Source organism: Bicyclus anynana, chromosome 16 (assembly GCF_947172395.1).
Source record: "Bicyclus anynana chromosome 16, ilBicAnyn1.1, whole genome shotgun sequence".
Taxonomy (NCBI): domain Eukaryota; kingdom Metazoa; phylum Arthropoda; class Insecta; order Lepidoptera; family Nymphalidae; genus Bicyclus; species Bicyclus anynana.
Window position 1 is genome coordinate 12,604,238 of NC_069098.1, and position 21,651 is coordinate 12,625,888.

The window sequence follows — 21,651 nt, forward strand, 5'->3', positions numbered from 1 at the left end:
TCCTGTTCAGGTATCATCTGTACATTGTAAAATAAATTTTATGCTCTATGTTTTAAAGCTTAATTTCATCTAGACTTAAAATAAAATGAATCGGTAAGCAAGTATTGCCAAATTTTTGCGTCTTTTGTAAAATGCCGGTGGATAGATAAACAAAGTAACATTGCAGTGTTTTGAAATCTATAATGTCTCATTATGTCATTGTGTCATTTGCAGCCATTAAAAAACTCATAAGAATGAAATTGAGAGCATAATGACTTAACACCTACATAATAGGTTATTCGCGAAATCAGTGTCGTTCAAAAAATAGTCTGTTTGAAATTAATGTGTTGGTATTTCTGTGCGTGAAGATAAAAGCCAATCTAATTGTCTCCAAACATCATTTTCCTTAGTAAATGATTCATCAATTGTATTCATCATCATCATCATCATCATCATCTTCATTACCAGCTGATGGACGTACACTTTTGGACATAAGCCTATTGCATAGAATGCCAGCGAGCCGCCAGCATCCAGTGGTTTTTGTGCACAAATCAATTGTACAATTTCAATTTCAGCTTGGTCTAATGCATTATTATGTTTATACACATTTTTTTTTATTCTTTACAAGTTAGCCCTTGATTACAATCTCACCTGATGGTAAGTGATGATGCAATCTAAGATGGAAGCGGACTAATTTGTTAGGAGGAGGATGAAAATCCACACCCCTTGCGGTTTCTACGCGACATCGTACCGGAACGCTTAATCGCTTGGCGGTACGTCTTTGTCGGTAGGGTGGTAACAAGCCACGGCCGAAGCCTCCCACCAGCCAGACCTGGAATTAAGAAAACCTCAATCGGTCCAACCGGGGATCGAACCCAGGACCTCCGTCTTGTAAATTCACCGCGCATACCACTGCACCACGGAGGCCGTCAAAATGAAAACATATGTTTAATCTTCTGCAGGTGCAAAAATATCTTCCAGAAGAAGTGAGGGATATGGTAGTATTTTCCGTGTACATGTATCCCCACACCATACACAAAAATAAAGCGTCTTCCCAATTTCCAGGGTAAAAATAACAGCACCCGTCCAGTCCGGAGTAATGGCGTGGAGATTTATCTCCTATTACACGAAATTTTAATGTTACCTCGCCGCACTAATGTGTGAGCAGGGGATCCTATATTTGAAAGGATGTGACTTCGAGCTTATTGTATACCTAAATTATTAAAAACTAACGGAAGCCCGCGACTTCGTTCGCGTGGAATTTAGTTTTTCACAAATCCCTCGGGAACCATGGATTTTTCCGGGATGATAAGTAGCCTATGTGTTAATTCAGGCTATAATAAATCTTAATACCAAATATCAGCTAATTTGGTTCAGTAGTCGAGGCGTGAAAGAGTAACAATCATGCATATCATCAAAATCATCAGTTTTCGCATATCTCGGGGAACCATGGATTTTTTCGGGATAGAAATACTTAACTTATGTGTTAATCCAGAGTAAAATCGATTTCCATTCCAAATTTCAGTCAATCAATCAGTCAATCGCTTCAGTAATAGCGGCGTTAAAGAGTAACAAACATCCAAACAAACATCCATACAAACTTTACCGTTTATAATATTAGTAGAAGAATTAGAAGAACTAGTTAAAATACTGTTTTCCACAAATCGGTATTTGTCGAAGTAAAAATTCCTACGAGAATTATGGAATTTTGCATTTTAAAAAGTAGCCTACGTAGGTACCTATCTCCTGCTTCAAGGTCTGATTTGTCATATACCAAAATTCATGATAACCAGTGCAGCGTCTTAGCCGTGAAAAGTTAACAGACAGACTAACAGTCGCATTTATAGTATTAGTATGGATACATTCTATATACATCATAATATACTAGTATTCAAAATAATGTGTTCTTAATATGCAAGTTCTTTCATGTATTTTTTTTTGTTAACCTTTTCATTCAGATCCACGATAATTATTATCAGTTTTCCATAAATAAAAATATTTTTAATCTTATTTAATGATCAGGTAGGGAGGGTACTTCTGAAAAACTTATAGCTGATTTTTTTTTTTACCGTAAGAATGTTTAAATCATAGAATGGCTTGTTTGTATAGATACCGTCAATTTTACGTGCTTACCTACTGGCAATGTTCTATTACGTCATTATCGCTTGTTCTACTGGCATTAAGGATAACGCTATTTCGCAAGTCCGTCAGAGAGCAGAGTGGCGCAGTGGAAGCGTGCTGGGCCCATAACCCAGAGGTCCGTGGATCGAAACCACGCTCTGCTAGAAACTTTTTTAGATTTATATATTTTTTTTTGTTAATAATATATTTCAAATAAATTATAATAGTATATATTAAATCTTCTATTTAGGGTTGTTAAAACAGTAATTAGAATACAAATATGCGGATTTTATTATTTATGTCTTTTGATTAACCAGACGAATTTCTATGCTATTTTCTAATTGAATTTTTTAATTTTTATTTACGAGTAATAGGTACGAGCCTGTCTTAATTTTCGTGTCTTAATGAAATTAATTTGTAATAACTAAAATGCTAAGTTTCACTTACACGGAAGCGAAATTACATGATAGAATTTCATAGGAAAGTCACTCAGAGCTATATACGGCTGAAATTACTTTATACGGCTGTACTAAATTTAAACTTAGACCATTTAGCACATATTCGTGTGAGATAACTTGTGAAGAGCATAAGAATACACGACCCTTGTACTCTCGCTTTAGTTATATTTTAGGAAGCTAAATGAATGTTTTCTTATCAAGGTACCAGGTAAATAATAGTAAAATCTTTTCACAAAGAATTTAACCGAGTCACTTTAAAGTCACAAAATAAACTAAAAAGCGAAAAATAATATCGTATGAACATCGTATGTGCTACCTTCTGATCACTTGAAGGCGGTGCCAACACAGCGATGCATTAACTAAAGCCAATTAAACCATTAACTTTTAGGATTCAAAGACAGTTTCCGTTCCCGTGAGATTACGGTGTTTTATTAACACAAATAATGTGACTTTCTCGTAATAATATAATTTTCCAATTCGGTCAACATTCCATTTCGGACAAAACATCAAAAACTTTATCTCTTCAGTGCTTATAGATTTATGTATAACAATAATACGATAAAAAACAACACTTGTAAAATGTAGCAATTCTCGCAATAAGTTATTCTACCGAAAACGTTATGAGGTCCATGTAATACCAAGTCGATTACCTTATTCTGTCCGTAAGTAAGGGATCTTCTGTTTCAAGTTATTACGTAAATAACTAACCTAACAACATCTTACAGTGACCATATCCATATTAAAAATCTTTTATATTTCAAATAAATAGATAATTACGTAATAACTTGAAACAGAAGATCCCTTAATTACGGACAGAATAAGGTAATCGACTTGGTATTACATGGATCTCACAACTTTTTCGGTAGAATAACTGATTGCGAGAATTGCTACATTTAACAAGTGTTTTTTTTTATGGTATCCAGAAAACTGGACGGACGATTTCTTAATTTATCCTTCATTTACACACTAACAACTAATTGTATTCAAATTTTGAAGTTTTTACGTCTGCTGGAAGTGCCCTATAGTTTTGATGATCGGTCAGTCAGTGAGTGACAAAATTAGCACAATTAGGAAACTTTGACTAGTTATAATTCATAAACTACTTGTTCCAATCTAATGAAACTTGAAATATACCGTGTCTATACAATGCCTGCTTGGGTAATCAAAATTCAGGCCTCTGATTTCATCCATAACGAAGTTACAGGACGTCGAAAATAGCTTCAATTGCTTTGAGAAAAGTATAGTACGGCCGTGCCGCCTTTTTTTTGTTTTGCTCGACTTGCGGGGGCACTACCGTGCCCCCAGATTCAGAACAATAATATTCAAATTAAAAGTATTTTTATTAATACACTAAGTATTGCAATTATCAAGAAAAACAGACATGAAACTCATTTGCAGGTAATTTGAACCTTAACATCTTTTTTGTAGCCGTCAATCGTGGAGGTCTTTTTACTTTGGGCACTCGGTAATCCACGGCAAAGGGGTGAAATTAGAAAATTTTCCCCGGGCGTGCCGTTGCCAGGAGACAGGTTTCGCGGGTTTTTCGTCAGTCCCCAACACCCCAATAAGCGGTGGATGGTAACTTTATTTTGTAAAATAAATTATATTGCCAAGCGATTTCATTAAACTGGGAAAATAAATTGGTAAATTGTCTTCCCTTTCATCTATATTGCTTCGGATTTTCTTTGACTAATCTGTTTTTTTTCTTTTTGTGAGTAATGATTAACATAAAAATCACAATGATTTTGAAACATTATTTGTTAAACTTATGCTACCTTTAAAGATCGAGTATTTAAATTATCAGAAACGTCAAAATTATATTGTTATATAAATATACATAAAACTCAAAAGTGACTGACTGACATAGTGATCTATGAACGCACAACCCAAACCACTAGACGGATCAGGCTGAAATTTGGCATGCTGGTAAGCATCCGCATATGACGCATATGACGTAGGCACCCGGTAAGAAAGGATTTTGATCAATTCTACCCCCAAGAGGATAAAATAGGGTATGAAAGTTTATATGAAACTTTGTCAATTTTAAACCGATCGGGCTGAGACTTTGCATGCATAAGGCTACTGTGATGTAGACATCCCCTAAGAAAGGATTTTGATAAATTCTACCCCTAAGAGAATAAAATATAAAAAATATAATGTGAATGTTCAAGAATTATTAAAATTCAATAACTAAAGTGATGAAATAAGTTTACATTGATTTACAAGCGGGCGAAGTTGCGGGCGTCCGCTCGTTTTATATATTTATTTATATTTATACAAAAACAAACAATATAACTAAGAAATAATAATAATAATAATAATATAATAATATAGCCTTTATTTCCAAGTACATAAATTACAAAAATTTTACAGTTTACATTTTACATTTTTAAAGTTTTTTTTTGTTACAAAAAAGAAACAAGAGAGAGAAAGAAAAGAAATAAGAGAGAGAAAATAAAAATTAGGATTCGACCGACGACGATAAACAAACAATATAACAAAAAGTTGGGCAAAATCTTCCACTTCAGAAAAATAGTGGAATAGTGCGGATCATGGCACATAAATTTGTGAATCGATTTTGGTCAATAGTTAGACCACTGCAATGACTACAAAAAAAGCTTTCGTATTTGCTCAAAAAAAAAAAACAGTCCTCTATTTCGTTCAAGGCACAGCTCAAGGTCTCAGTCACTTGTCGTTTCCGTAGGTGTTTAATTGACACCAACGTCTTAGTAAAATGTTGTTGACATTTAATTTTCAACTTTGGAGCTCAAGATTTAAAGTTTAAATTAGTGTGTGCAGAGTTGGTTATTAATAAGGTTGAAATTTAAAAATGGTACAATCTATTGAATAATAGCATCGTGGGCGATACTACTGTTGTTAAGTAATTGTATACAATGTACGTACATTTTGCATAGTGTTCTTTTATGCGCGGTGGATTTACAAGGCGGAGGTCCTGGATTCGATCCCCGGGTGGGCCGATGGAGATTTTCTTAATTGGTCCAGGTCTGGCTGGTGGGAGGCTTCGGTCTTGGCTAGTTACCACTCTAACGGCAAAGACGTACCGCCAAGCGATTTAGCGTTCCAGTAAGATGTCGTGTAAGTTACGTAAGTAAGCCCGTTTCCATCTTAGATTGCATCACTTACCATCAGGTGAGATTGTAGTCAAGGGCTAGCTTGTACAGAATAAAAAAAAAACTAATATTGTAAAGGCGAAAGTTTGTGTGTGTGCATGTTTGTTCGTCCTTTACACTGCGACTGCTAAGCCGATATGTTTGAAATTTTGAATGGAAATAGATTTTATTCTGGATTAACACATAGGCTACTTTTTATCCCGGAAAAACACGGCTCCCGTGGGATTTGTATTAAACTGAATTTCACGCGAACGGCGTCGCGGGCGTCTGCTAGTAGTAGATAAAATGAGATCAAGACGATGGTCCACCTGATGGTAAGTGAAAACCCATTGCTTCTAGCATACTTTGCAGAGACTAAGGAGTTACATACTACTGGATTGGTTTTAATGTAACGGGATGTTTTGATGAAGCGGTCAAAGTTTCTGTTTGTCGCCGATAGCTTATTGGTTACTTACGTAATTTTACTAGCAATAGGGAGAAGTTGAAGCTAATATTCGTATAGCTGTATACTAAGTCAAAGATCCAATTTCATTCATTTAAAAAATTACTGTGAATAGTTGCTCTTGCTTTTACTGCAATTATAAATGTACTAGTTTCTGCATTAATTTATTTAATAGAACAGTTTCACAATTAATTAATGTAATTTTATTAAAAAAATCTATTATGACGGGATATGAAACGTGAGTAAATAAGGATTTCACTCGTGGCGTATCATCCCTACTAATATTATAAATGCTGTAGTAGTAGTAACTGTCTGTCTGTCTGTTACCTTTTCACGATTAAACGGCTGAACTGATCAAGATGAATTTTGGTATAATAGTAAATGGGACCTTGGAGCAAAACATAGGGTACTTTTTGACCCTATAATAAAAATAGAAGGGGGTGAAATACGGGTTGAAAGTTTGTATAGAAAGTCCTTCATTTTAAGAGTTACAGTTTTAAAAATTTTATCATAAATCATAAAAGAAATACGAAATATAATGTGAGTCAAGAATTTTTAAAATTCAAACTCAAAAGTGGTGAAATAGGGGTTGAAAGTTTACATCGATTTCCACGCGGACGCAGTCGCGGGCGTCCGCTAGTACTAAATATTTTTGCGGTCCCGCCATATATCGAATTATTCCCAAAGTATGGTCGCGCGGAAAACGCATATGCTGCGGTTCCCAGCACTCAGTCCATTAATTTAATTAATACCGTTATTTTACATGACTGTATGAACCATTCTGACGGTAAAGAGTAACTCGTAATTTTATTACAGCTGCATTAAAGGGAAATATCCTTTATTTTGTTTGTGATAAGAGTTGTTTTAAGTGCAAAACGGTGTTGGCGGACGGACAATGGTTGGCCGCCCACCAAACCTATATGTATGGTTTTCGCAGGCCGTGGCAATTAGCGTGAAAAAGTATCGGCGAGGTTGCGACATCTGCGACTGGGCTGCAATTTGCTGCAAAAATAAATAGTACAGAAATGTTAATGGACACAGTTGTGAACCTCTGTGTGTGAACTGTTTATTTATTTACTAGCGGACGCCCGCAAATTTGTGCGCGAATTTTAGTTTTTTTTTTTTTATGTATACATATTTTATTTATTTATTAATTAGAAAGGACAAGTTCAGTTACACTAATCAAGTGGGTATTTAAACTTCACAACCAAATTTGTAGCAAATATTTAAAAAAAATAAAAAAAAAACATAATTATCTAAAAGAGAAAAAAATCAGTGCGAAGATAAAAAGGGTACGGTGGTCAAATAAAGATTGGCATAGAGATGGGCATTTTTTTGTAAAACAGTTAAATAAATAATATGAACCTATTGAGTATTAACTTAATGTTTTTATTCGATATATAATAGATATATTTTAATGAACATAATTATGATCATGATCATGTTATAAGATCTCTCATCCATGGTTAGTGTAGATAATGGTCTAAAATGGGGCACGCGTGCATTTCGATGTTACAAGCACTTTTGTTTTCAATTATACCAAAGTTATAAAAATCTACCTGCGTCATGTTAGATCGTTTACAAAAAAAAACATTTCTAGAATATATTTTTAATTACATATTTAATTACTACCACACCTTATACCTTCACAATTTGTATATTAAAACAATACGGACTTACTGCTCTTTATCTTATTAATCCAGTCCTTGTAAGATGCAGGATATGAAATTTCAATACCTGTCTTCATCGCCATAGATATTGACTCAAAGGACGTCATGAGTGCACTACAATATGCCCGGGATAGAGTGGAATGCTGATTGAATTTCTCAAGTTCATGTACTAATTAATTCATTGAGATGCTATTAAACCTAGAGATATGAACTAAAATACCTAAGATGGGCTTCCTTATAATTATTATTCTTTCTTACTTCCCTAATATTATTTTCAGATTTTTCTTGTTTTAGTTAATATCTTATGGTAACTTATTTTAGTTGTTAATATCGCAACACAATATTAATGATAATAAATAAATATACTTAAACAATACACATTCACAATCTAGCCCCAAAGTAAGCATACATAGCCCCAGCCATAGTTTGTGTAATGGGTACTAAGATAGTTGATATTATAATATTCTTATACATTTAAATACTTACATAATGTATAAATACACACAGATACTGGAAAAAACCCATGCTCATCATGCAAATATTTTCCAGTTGTGGGAATCGAACCCACGGTCATGGATGCAGAAAACAGGGTCACTACCCACTGCGCCATGCGGCCGTCAAACAATATAGTCTACATGGTCTCGTTTATGTTGTCTACCACCTACTATCTAAACACCTTCAAGTCAACTATCAAGGCACCTTGAAGGTTATTCCAACACAATCTTTTCCGACTAATTGGAGGGTAACGGGAATATTGGTCGTGTTTAAAAGATATAACAAATATACTTTTTTAAATAAAGGCTGGAGTTAATAGACAATTTCTAGGCAAGCGGAATGCACCCTAGACCTCATCATACCTCATGGTAAACAATTACCATCAAGTATGATTGTAATCAAAGTTATTAGATTACTTTGTAGATTCCGAGACTTGGTCGCTAACTATGGGCCTCATCAGAAGGCTCAGAGTCATACAGCGGGCGATGAAACGAATTATGTTAAGAGTATCTGATCGAATCAGAAAAGAGGAGATCCGCAGAAGAACCAAAGTCACCGACATAGCTCAACGAGTTGCAAAGCTGAAGTGGCAATGGGCAGGGCATATAGTTCGAACAGCCGATGGACGTTGGTTCCCAAAGTGCTGGAATGGCGACGACGCACTAGAAAGCGCAGTGTTGGTCGACCCCCACCAGGTGGACTGACGACATCAAGCGAGTCGCAGGGATTCGCTGGATGCAGATGCCTCAGTATCGTGATGTTTGGAAGTCTCTACAAAAGGCCTATGTCCTGCAGTTGACGTCCATCGGCTGATATGATGATGATGATTGTAATTTGATTGCAAAAGTTAGTTTTAGCTGTTGTTGTTGTTATTGTCTACTTTCATGTACATAATATTTTCCATTTCTTTTTCAGGTAAAAGCTTCATTTAATGGGAATATGCGGTATGTCTATGTAAATAAATTTCAATTACTGAATGCCCTTCGGAACAGCAAGATATATCTTAATATACTTTATTTGACTCTGGTAGTTTAGAGTCACAATCGTACTCGATAGATGGCATTGCGATAGGGTTCATAACTCCCCAATATTTTTAAAATTAAATAATAATAATAATAATAAATAATTTCATGAAAATGTTTTTGAAAATACTCCCAAATTAAGCATAGGTTTGTGTTATGGGTACAAAGGTAACTAATAAATAATAATACATATATACTTATAATCGAGCCGTGATAGCCCAGTGGATTTAACCTCTGCCTCCGATTCCGGAGGTTGTGAGTTCGAGTCCAATCCGGGGCTTGCACCTCCAACTTTTCAGTTGTGTGCATTTTAAGAAATTAAATATCACGTGTCTCAAACTGTGAAGGAAAGACATCGTGAGGAAACCTGCATCCCAGAGAACTTTCTTAATTCTCTGCGTGTGTGAAGTCTGCCAATTCGCATTGGGCCAGCGTGGTGGACTATTGGCCTAACCCCCTCATTCTGAGAATGGACTCGAGCTCAGCAGTGAGCCGAGTAAGAGTTGATTTTGATGACTTACAATTATCCCGACACTTTATGACACAAATATTTTACAGTTGTGAGAATCGAACCTACGGCCTTTGGTCTTTTAGACACTGCGCTGCAACATTTAGCAGTCAATATCAAATTCCCGAATATTCCAACCATTTCCCAATCCCTTTGAGCTATTTGCTGCTATAAGCCTATGTAAATACGCTAGTCGTAAATTAATTTATTATCACTCCAATAGTCGCGTAGAATTCAATTGGCACTTAGTATTTCACTCGCGCACGCTGGGAACTACATGAGGGCTCCTCTGAGGTAATACGAACTAGTACAAGAGCCTGTGGTAATTTGCGACATAACTGGTATAGAGAAATTATACTATTAAAGGTTCCGTACCCTAAAAGAAAAAAACGGAACCCGTAAAAGATCATTTTTTTGTCCGCCTGTCTGTATGTCTGTTACGACCATTTAATTTGGTTATGCGTGGAGGTATTAAGTTTAAATTTAAACCGTATACTCAGGTCTATTCGACCGTATTCAGCAGAAAATGTATAGTTCGACACTATCTAGGGAATCAAAAGTCATAGGATCCCGTTAACGTAGAACTATGAAATTTGGCAAGCAACCTCATATATAGACCACATATACAAAAATATATATAAAATAATAGCTTTAATAGTTGCGTAAAAGTTAATTGGCACTTGGTGTTCTAGCTGAGAGCTATATGTTAGATATTCGTATAGTGATAGTGCAGACCATACTATGAAAAATCTTCAATACCCAGACTTTCTTAGTATTATCTTTAAATTCCTAAAGCCACATTGATCCAAACTCTCTATTAGCCCAACTACTTACTATGTAACTATGAGTATAAGGATAGACGTTCATCTTTTATATCATAACGAAGGTCTAGCTACTGCAGGCTCTTAGACAATATCCATCAAGTCAAAGTACCCTCGCGTTGAAATTTCATAACTCGGCGCGAGTTGCCCAACTTGCTCAAGCACTAAGATTAGATACTTTGGAAAATTCAATCTCAGGTAATATTGTTAACGACCTTAAATTGCGCGTGTTCGCTTCATGAGTAGGGCGACACTAGGTTTGAGTCCCCGTTGTGTTTGACTTCATTTAAAGGCTTATTTACATACCGGATAGCTTAATTTTTGACGATCTTTTAGGCGTAAGCGGATACAGCAGAAAGGTTCCGGGTTCAATTCCCAAAGTAAATTCAGAATTTAAAATTTTCTAAATTATTAATAGTAGCCGTTATGGCCCAGTGAATATGACCTCTGCTTCCGATTCCGGAGGTGTGCATTTTAAGAAATTAAATATCACGTGTTTCAAACGGTGAAGAAAAAACATCGTGGGGAAACCTGCATACCTGAGAATTTTCTTAATTCTCTGCGTGTGTGAAGTATGCTAATCCGCATTGGGCCAGCGTGGTGGTATTGGTCTAACCTTTCTCATTCTGAGAGAAGACTCGAGCTCAGCAGCGACCCGAATGTGGGTTGATAATGATGATGATGATGAATTTATTAATAGTAAGTCTAGTGGTAGGCTTCGGTGGTGAGTAGTCATCGTTATACCAACATAGACGTACTGCCAATATGCTCAAGTACTTACTAGTTAGCACGCTACCAAGTTAGACTGCACCACTTAATATGGGTAAGTAATAATAAAATAATAAATAAATAAATATATTTAAACAATACACATCACTATCTAGCCCCAAAGTAAGCATACAGAGTAGCTTGTGTTATGGGTGCTAAGATAGTTGATATTATAATATTAATATACAATTATATACTACATATAAATACTTATATAATGTTTAAATACACACAGACACTGGAAAACACTCATGCTCATCACACAAATATTTTCCAGTTGTGGGAATCGAACCCACGGCCGTGGATGCAGAAAGCAGGGTCACTACCCACTACGCCACGCGGCCGTCTAAAGTAATAAACTCGTACCTCTTGTAAGTTAGCCTTCATCTTGACTCATCAACACTTAACATCAGATGACATCACAGTCAAGTACTGCGCTCATATCTTTTGGCATAAGTATTATTGTATCAATAGCAATGAAATTAATTTTACAAATATACAAATAAAAATATATTAATTTTGGCATAAGTGTTAATTGTATCAACCATAGATTTAAGAGTTGGTACGGAGTACGTATTAACAGTATTTAAATTTATTTTATAAAAAGACAAATAAAACTACATTGAAAGTACACCTTAAGTATACTCGTAGTTAAAAGCTACTTCTTCAAATGACTCGGTGGCCTAGATTAAGCTATTCATAGTACGGTTCAATAATACCAGACATCTCTACTCTATAATCAAAGTCTATCGCCTTACGTAATATTACAGAATCAGGTAATTCAGGGGCAATTTGTCATGAGCCAAGATCAATGGGGCAGGGTTTAAGGTAACGTAATCCCACCTCGGGATAGGTTGATGACCTTTATTAGACATCATTAGTAATCGTTAGTGAAGGCTTAGAATGTCTCGGCCAATTTAAATGGGCGCATATAGGGTGCGTTCTCACGACCCGGCTATGTTCACGGATTGGGGTAACATGGGTAGAATGAATACGATTGTCACTTCAGCATATCATTCTTAAGCCTAAGGTTACCTGGAAGAGATCGCTACTAAGCGATAAGGCCGCCTTTTGTATTCGACTTCTTCTTATGTTTCTGTTTTACTTGTTTTTTGAGTATTATATAAATAAATAAATATCATGTCAACAGTTTACAGTACAGTCGGAGATACTTATATGCTACATAGGTTACCAGTTGTCTAATTATGAAAGATAGACTGAAGTGGTAAAAGTTCTAGCTTCAATATTTATCCGTATTTAAGCTTCCTCACCACTTGAAGTTTTACTTAACTTAAAGCGTAGTGACTGATGTTGCGTGATGAATCGTTTTACCAGTCTATTATTATTGTTTTTTTATAAAATTTTAATGCAAATTTTATTGTTGTAATAATTTTTATACCATTGTTGTTGTATTTGTATACCGCAGTTGAATTTGTAAAATAATGTTGGTAGATGAATGTTAAACTTAAGACGAAAAGTTAATAGGTCCGAGTTTCAATCTCCGTTACAACTTTTGTTTGGTCTGGTAGTGGGTAGTGGCTTTAAAGGATTCATATTAATTTGTGAGAGATGACGTCACTAGATTTATTAATAGCTATTATGTAGCAGATGATCTACATTACATACTGTGCTGTCTTAGTTAATCTTTGATCTATGTTTGATCTCTATATCTATACTTGTATTATAAAGAGGTAAAATTTGTGGTATTGTACGGGTAATTCTGGATAAAATAGACCTGTAGTCATAATCTAAGTAGTATTATAGAAGAAACCACTTCTAAGTACCATCATTCTAAAAATATTACCAGTTAAATCGCAAAAATAATCTTGTATTTGCATAAATAAAATAAAAGACGCATCGTTTGATAATACCTCCCCCGCTAACTTTAATGACGAATCAAATCTTTCTATATGTAAGCAAGTAAAAACACTGTTTGTTGCCGAAAGCTGAATAAAAGTGATTTGTTGCTAGCGTAACTGCCAAAGCATAGCTTGACTGGAAAAGCTAGTTAATTTATGAAAAACACTGTTTTCGTTGACAATTTCAACAATGAACGTATATCAGTAATATGATGATATTACGCAACTAAACATAACACAAAGAATACCACCGCATTAAAAGCACACAGCAACAAAAGCTTTTAACCTCCACAGAAAAGACAACGCGCACAAATTCAATAGCCTTACAGGTGCTTAACAGGTTTCTAGGTGAAGTACAATGTGATAATGTTACAAGGCACGTGTTACCAAATAATAGGAGCCGACTGCAGAACATTGTTTATTTACACCCAAACGTTCCGTCATAAAAGGTTGTAATGCGTTTACACCACATACGTAGCAGCTACGGCGTAGCTCCGTAGGCGGCGGGTGCTATAGTAACCTCAGTCGCCGCGGCGGGCCCGAACCGCGTAGACGCGTGTCTGCTACGTCGCCGTAACCCTAGCCGCGTGTTAACCATCACCAAATGTTACCGACTGTTACCAAATAATCCCTTTCGGAAAGCCGTATTTTAATTAATGTGAACCTAAAGATGGTGCCGGTGGTTTCGCACGTGTGTATGTAATGTGTGCTTTTTGCCGGGAAACTTGAGTGTGTGTTGTGTTGATTGGAAGGTGGATTTTTGGTTGATGTTGTACACGGTTTTGGCGAGTGTTTACGTCTAATGTATATTGATATGCGGTACAGTTTATTACTAATATTACTAGGTTGTATTTTGAAAGTTTCATGTAGGAAATATAGAGATGATACAATTAGGTCTCCATTGTCTTGTAGTTATTAGTTATGTGAATTGATTTATATAACTATGGGATTAATTAACAGAAAAGGCACTAATTAATAGTACTTTTATCAATGTACTAGGTATACATTAACTGCTGAGTAGCACACTAAAATTTTTCCTTTGACTCAGTTCAAGTCAATCTTTATTATTATTGCATTGCCACATTTACAATAGTATAAAAGATGTTGCATTTTAGAGATTTACTAATTAGAGTTGGAGATTATGATTTGATTTTAAGAAGACAATTTTTATCAATAAACTCTGATAAACTCGATAAAATGGGATTGATAAAAAACTAGATCATTGTGATGTATATTATAGCCAAATTTTTAATCTCAGTGATAGATCGTAAAATGTTTTATTAAAGAAAAACGTAACTTAAAAAAAGTAAAAGGATTAATACTTTGGTTGTTTTAAAAAAAGTTCGTTTAAATTAAATGGTTACTATAAATGAACAGCTATATTATATAAACTATCATCAGTTGAACCATTTTCATTTCAATTTATTCTCGAATAATTAAATAAAATATTTCATCTCTTTCACATTATTTGCAAAAGTTTTACTGAATTTTAGTAACTAGTTTAATGAAACCCTTTTCCAGTGAACTTTAATTACTTTGTACTCCACAAAAGGAATAATTACAAAACGACTTTACCAGCTGTTCACGCTTAGTTATCAAATAACTTTGATAATTTTACTGAATTTTTATATTAGTGAATGAAAACTTGGTGCAGGAAATATTTTATCTTCTTACTCATAAAGTTAAAGTATTTTGTCTAAACGAATAAAAAAAATCTGAATATACAGATATTATTTTAGTATTTGTGTTAATTTCTAGAAATTAATTCTAGAAATTTGTTTTGAAATGTCGGACCATTTAGTTAAACTAATTTAATTTTACATTTCGTATTCAATACTACTATATAATAATAAGTAGGTACTACTTCCTCAAAGAGTTTCAGTTCAAATACAGTAGAATTATGTTACTAAAATTTTAAAAAATATTGCCTACGTAAATTACTAACTATAACTACATCCCTGGTAAATTTCTACTTTGTAGGCCAAGCGGTTTTCGCGATTTCACTTAGAAATGTAAATGTATTTCGAAACCAAAAATAAAATTATTTAATTTCAATTACGCTTAGTTAGAAGGACTTCTGAAACATGTTACGAATAGATTATGAAATAATGGTGATAATAAAAGTTGCTATCTTAAAATTAAAATTACGAGGGTTTGAAATGCGCATTGGTTTGAGAAGAGCCCACAAGAAACTCAACTATTTTTGTTTATCACCATTTTACAATATTTCAGTAACTCAATCATATAGTGCATTTTATTTCCAAGATTTTTTTATCTATACTAATATTATAAACAGGTGAAGTTTATGATATTGTAGGAGGTAATCTCTAAACCTACTGAACCGATTTCAAAAATTATTTTACTACTAATAAACCACGTAAATTGTGAGTGATGTTTTATACGTATTCTCACAGGAACGGGAACTACGTGTGTGAAAACGCGGGGCATCGCTATACATAACAAGACTTTTCTCTAAGCTCGCGTTTATTATAACTTAGTATACTTTAACTGAGTTATAGAATTTGTTTTGGTTAATTTCTGCAAGCATTAGGACGCAACCCTTTTCAATGCTGACGTATTTTTGCACTCGCTAAGTGCTTGGCTATTGTGCGTTGGGTTCAATGACCGGGCTCGTCTTCAGGCAACGAAAGGCTTTCACGCATAACTCCAGACCATTTACTTGATCGCCGTTTTCACTTGAACTGACACAGTGGATATATTAGTGCGGTTATGTGGCATACTGATAAGCCACTATTAGACTTTTCACTTAGGAATACTTTTTATCTGGATTCTTTTGTTTTAATAATATAAAGCTTAGACATGACAATCACACTATCACACTAATACATACAAAGTCGAGTTCGTTTGTACGTGTGAAGTTGTGTATGTTTGTTGCTTCATCACGCTGCAAGTGTTGAATCGATTATCCAGAAATATCCTGAAATTTCGTAAGGAGATAGATTACATCCTTTGGTCCAGATTTCTGCTCGGAGTTGGAGTTTTTCTCTCTGCCATGCGATGGACCCGGCACCGGCACGGTGAATCCATGGATTGCTAAAATATTTGTAACCACCCCCCTTCCCCCCTGTCTATTAACTGGCTATTTTTTTATACCACAAAATTCTATACTTCCCACTGGGTTATTTGAAAAACAAAAAAGCACGCGTCCTCTGATAGTTAAAAAAACGTTGAGGGATGATAACTACTAAACTGGCTCATCTAGTGATTAGCAAATGCGGCTTTGGTGATGGTCTAGGTTCGAGTCGGGCTTTGAAAAATTGATTCTGTTTCTTCCAAGAAATACAGTATGACCCCAGAGTACGTTAAACGTTGGTAATACTCGCGAAATTAAGATTTTTTGGCATAATCCTATTTTGTGTAATATTTAAGGAAGCTCCTCTCATGGCACTATGAGACTTTAGATACAAACTTTTTAGATTAATTAACTTGACTACCTATACTTTAAATGGTATATTCCTTCACAACTTGAGTAAAGCGCATTGGTGTCGACTTAGCATCAAACTACTAAGCACATAACACTGTCCCGGCAAATGACAAACTCTCAAAGGCGTATTTGCTTAGTATAGGAAGCTTCTAACCGTCGAGGCAACTGCCAGTGAGTGCGAGTAAATCAATAGCCTCTTTGCAGTACGTAATTCCCGTAACAATGAAGTGGAAAGACGTCAAATGCAGACCCGTATTGTGTGCGCTTTTCGTGCTTGCTCTACCTACATTTCATTGTGCGTTATTAACTGAGTAGTGAGGCCATAAATGTCGCTATAGACCCTAACTCATATAGGGAAATGATTGATGGCCCTTTGTGATAAAAGTTGACAACATTTTTGCAAATATATTTGACTCATACTTTCATGAATAGTCATCATCAAAGGTCACACTCAAATAATACCCTCCAATTTTAATTTTTGGAAAATTGCAACAGCTAAAGAGATTTGTTTGAGTTCGAACGTTGTTATATAAATAAGTAATGAAAAATAAAAAAAAAAATTAAGCTTTCACCCCTAACATGATTTGATTGAAAGCTAAATTTGATGATTGTATGAGTAATTCTATAAGGTACTAGCTGACGCCGCGCGGTTTCACCCGCGTGGTTCTCGTTCCCATAGGAATACAAAGATAATATATAGCCTATATATAGATAAATGCGCTATCTAACACTAAAAGAATTCTTTAAATCGGACCAGAAGTTCCAGAGATAAGCGCGTTCAATCAAACAAACAAACTCTTCAGCTTTATAATATTAGTATAGATTCAATTTACAATACCGATGACTGTGTATTTGTTAGAATTGTTAGAAATACCAACCCTTAAAAGCAGGTATTAACAATAACTACATCAATATACTTGATATCCTTGATAATCGTAAAAGTTTATGAAACATGCTGTCTTTAGAAAAGGATACTGTTTGTAACTTTTAAATTTGAATAAATTTATTTTCTTTCTTTCTTTCTTTCTTTCTTTCTTAAATAGGTATAGATTTTTTACTGATTAGCAAATGCGGCCTTAGATCGTGAAGTTCTAGGTTCGAGTCCGGAGTCGGACTGTGAAAAATTGATTCTGTTTCAAAGAAATTCTCAGTATGACCCGAGAGTACGTTGGAGAGTATGTTAAACGTTGGTACCGCTCGCGAAATTAAGATTTTTTGGCATAATCTTATTTTAAGACTAGCTGACGCCACGCGGTTTCACCCGCGTGGTTCCCGTTCCCTTAGGAATATGGGGATAATGTATAGCATATAGCCTTCCTCGATAAATGGGCTATCTAACACTAAAATAATTTTTCAAATCGGACCAGTAGTTCCTGAGATTAGCGCGTTCAATCAAACAAACAAACAAACTCTACAGCTTTATAATATTAGTATAGATTAAATACTTGATTGATACGTGATGTTTACGTCAATGTACAAAAAGTTTTGTACCCTTAATAGTATATAGATTAGCGAGAAGTTGTAAATATGAGAAAGGAAAATCGCGTGGCCTAATTGCAGTTGGAAAATGTCAACATCAAACGATTTTCGTACTTAGCCGAGGGTGTATCGCAAACTTTGTAACGACATTATTTTGACATTAGGGCCGACTTTTTGTCGAAACTTTTCATCATAACAAAAAGTATACCTAATTGAAATGTTAAATTATTGTTTTTTTGATTAATGATTTATTATTAGTACTGTCATCATCATTAACAACCTACATTCGGCTCACTGATGAGCACTAGTCTCCTCTCAGAATGAGAGGGGTTAGGTTAGATTAGTCCACCATGTTGGCCCAATGCGCATTGACAGACTTCACACTCATAGAGAATTAAAATAGAAACTCTCAATATAATAAATCTGAACCTTTTCTAAAAATACCTTCCTTAAGTCCCTTCGGCCGTGGCTATGTAAATAATAATAATTATTTTCATAGCCACGGCCGAAACCACCACCAAACCAACCATGAGCCAATTTAGAAAATATTAAATCCTAAACTGCCGTGCTGGGAATCAAACCCAGGACCTTACTGTCCGCTAGTGTATTAATATAAATATATCCTACTAATATTATAAACACGAAAGTTTATGTGGCTGCATGTTTGTTACTCTTAACGCCGCTACTACTGAAGCGATTTGGCTGAAATTTAGAATGGAAATAGATTTTACTATGGATTAACATATATATACTTTTCATCCCGGAAAAATCCATGGTTCTCGTGGGATTTGTAAAAACTAAATTCCACGCGGACGAAGCCGCGGGCGTCCGCTAGTACAATAATATGACCGGTAACCTTTTACCGGTCTTATTATTCTCTTCAGGACGGCTCGAAATAATAATTGTTTCGGGTTAATACAACGAAACAGACAGCCCAATCATATTAAGCTCCTTATATTAAGACAAAAAGCCACCAGAACAATAACTTCCAATTTCGTAGAAGGCACTAAGGAATAAGAGCAGGCGACCTCCGCGATAATGTCATGCAAACAATATTTTATTATTTGAGGAACTCCGCTGACGCTGAATATCTCGGCTTTTCTCGCTATGTGTGATGAATGTGAAGTCACTATTGGTTAACTTGACTTTATAAAGAGTATATAGTAAGCTTATTTGTAATTAACTAATTTTAATATATTTGAATGCTCTTCTAATTTTATTTGTATTAAAATAAGTACTTGAATCTAATAGAATTTTTAAAAAAAAGAATATTATGCTTTTTTTTAGATATGACCAATATTCCCATTTCCCTCCAACTAGTCGGAAAGACCAACGGGGCGAGGATCGAACCATCACCCCTCCGTGATGGGTACGACCGCTCTAACCGTTGAGCTATTGAGGCTTAAACGAATTTAGAATTAAACGCGATAGTTGTTTATATTTCTGTTTATTTAAGCAAATAATCAGGTTCATGATTGATTTGATGGTAAGTTTAAAAGATTTTTAATGGGATCTGTTTGTTTACGTCATTGCCTATGACAAACGTTGTAATTATTATCAGCAGATCTTTGAATTATATTTATTAAAATTGTGAATTACTTGAGGAATATAAAATATCAAAGCTTCTGCTTCTACAACTGTAGCATTAACAAGTTATATTTCTAGCCCATATAAGTTGTATAGTATATGTAATTATGAACAGTAATTTTGAATTGAAAGAACAAAATTCAACTAAATTCAGGGAAAATTTGAAAAAATAATATAGTTTAGCTTGGGCAAACACAGAAAAGTTAGCGATCACTTGCTCTCGGCTTATTTCAAACAGGCCTCAGGCTTCAAAGAATGAAAGACTTTGAATCCGTCGAGACATTTACATTCAGTGAATTTGGAATTGAAAGTTCCTTTGGTTTGATTTTCGCTTGTGTGACTTTTTTACAATAGACTGCTTCATACGTCCTTTAGTGGTGATTTAATTTTATTTTAGAGGGTTGCTTAGATTAAATCATCGTTGATAGTACGTAATATAAATAATTTTCATTCAATTAGAAAACCAATTTGACGGCCTCTGAGGCGCAGTTAATGCGCGTGCGCGATGGATTTACAAGACAGAGGTCCTGGGTTCGATCACCGGTTGGGTCAATTGAGGTTTTCTTAATTGGTCCAGGTCTGGCTGGTAGGAGGCTTCGGCCATGGAGAGTTACCTCCCTACCGACAAAGACGTACCGCCAAGCGATTTAGCGTTCCGGTACGATGTCGTGTAGAAACCCAAATGGGTGTGAAGTTCATTCTCCTCCTAACAAGTTAGTCCGCTTCCATCTTAGATTGCATCATCACTTACCATCAGGTGAGTTTGTAATCAAAGGCTAACTTGTAAAGAATAAAAATAAAAAACACTAATATAATAAATGAGAACGTTTTTGGTGAGATAATATTTTCTAAAAATACCATCTATAATTTATTATTATTTACATCATATTTTTATTCACAAACAGATAAGTTGTTGGTGAAATTAGTTTATAATTAAAATAAATTATCACAACTCCAAGAAAAAGCTCTTCGGGTAATGTCAATGACAAAGGATTGTTTAGTTTTGTTTGCTTTTTCTTCCCAACTTAAGTTTTTCTTAAGAGTTTTCCTTTGAATAGGAGCTTTTGGTTTTCTTTTGAAATTAAGGAACCATTGAGCAACTGCATTGTGTTTATTAAAAACTTATTCTAAAGATTTTTTGTTTGTTTTTTAATGTGTTTGCAAAATTTCCACTTAAAGTTTATGTTGTTTTCCTTTTTTGTAGTCGATTGAAAATTGGAAATAAATAAGGAAATTATATCTTATACAAGCAAACTCTACTACTTTAGCAAGAAAGATAACGTAATAGAGTTTGCTGGTAATAATCATTATTGTATTATATGTGTATATTATTTATATAAAAACTTTAAGTGAAATTTAAAACTTTATCGGGCGGTTAAATTAGTGGTTATTAAAACTTTGTTGTTAGTGAGTAAATGTAGTTACATTATAGGAAAGTTTGTGGACCCGTTTTAATTATTATCGCTGCCATTTTCGACTTATTCGTAAAAGGGTCATACGAGATCTGGCGCACGGCAGTGTTGAAGCCAAGTTCGAGTAAGTTACAGTTCAAATAGAGTACAGTTGGTATAAAGTCTGTCATAGTGATTATCTATTATCCGAGGCACCCAGTAAAACAGGTTTCCTATTACCTACATGTAGTGTTTGTGTATACTAAATAGATACCTAAAATACTACATACACTTTCTCATGTACATTGGTAGAGGGGGCAATGAGTCAGTCTGTCACCGGCGTTCGACCTGAGTGGTCGTGCGCGGTCTGCTTGCCTTACTAGTGTAGAGATGAGCCAGTGTTTAGGGAAGGTTAACGAGGGTCCTTACACTACCTATGTGATATTTATTTAATGAACACAGAAATTTTCATTCT

At 34.8% G+C, this 21,651-nt stretch overlaps 1 protein-coding gene and 1 non-coding gene across 7 annotated transcripts in view; both read left to right on the top strand.

Moving 5' to 3' along the window:
* Positions 1-21,651, top strand: part of LOC112057842 (uncharacterized protein CG43867) — a 408,406-nt gene that overhangs the window by 233,834 nt on the left and 152,921 nt on the right. The gene's annotated exons all lie outside the window — the stretch shown is intronic.
* Positions 2,193-2,264, top strand: Trnam-cau (transfer RNA methionine (anticodon CAU)). The gene has a single exon. It is a non-coding gene; the product is annotated as a tRNA-Met (tRNA).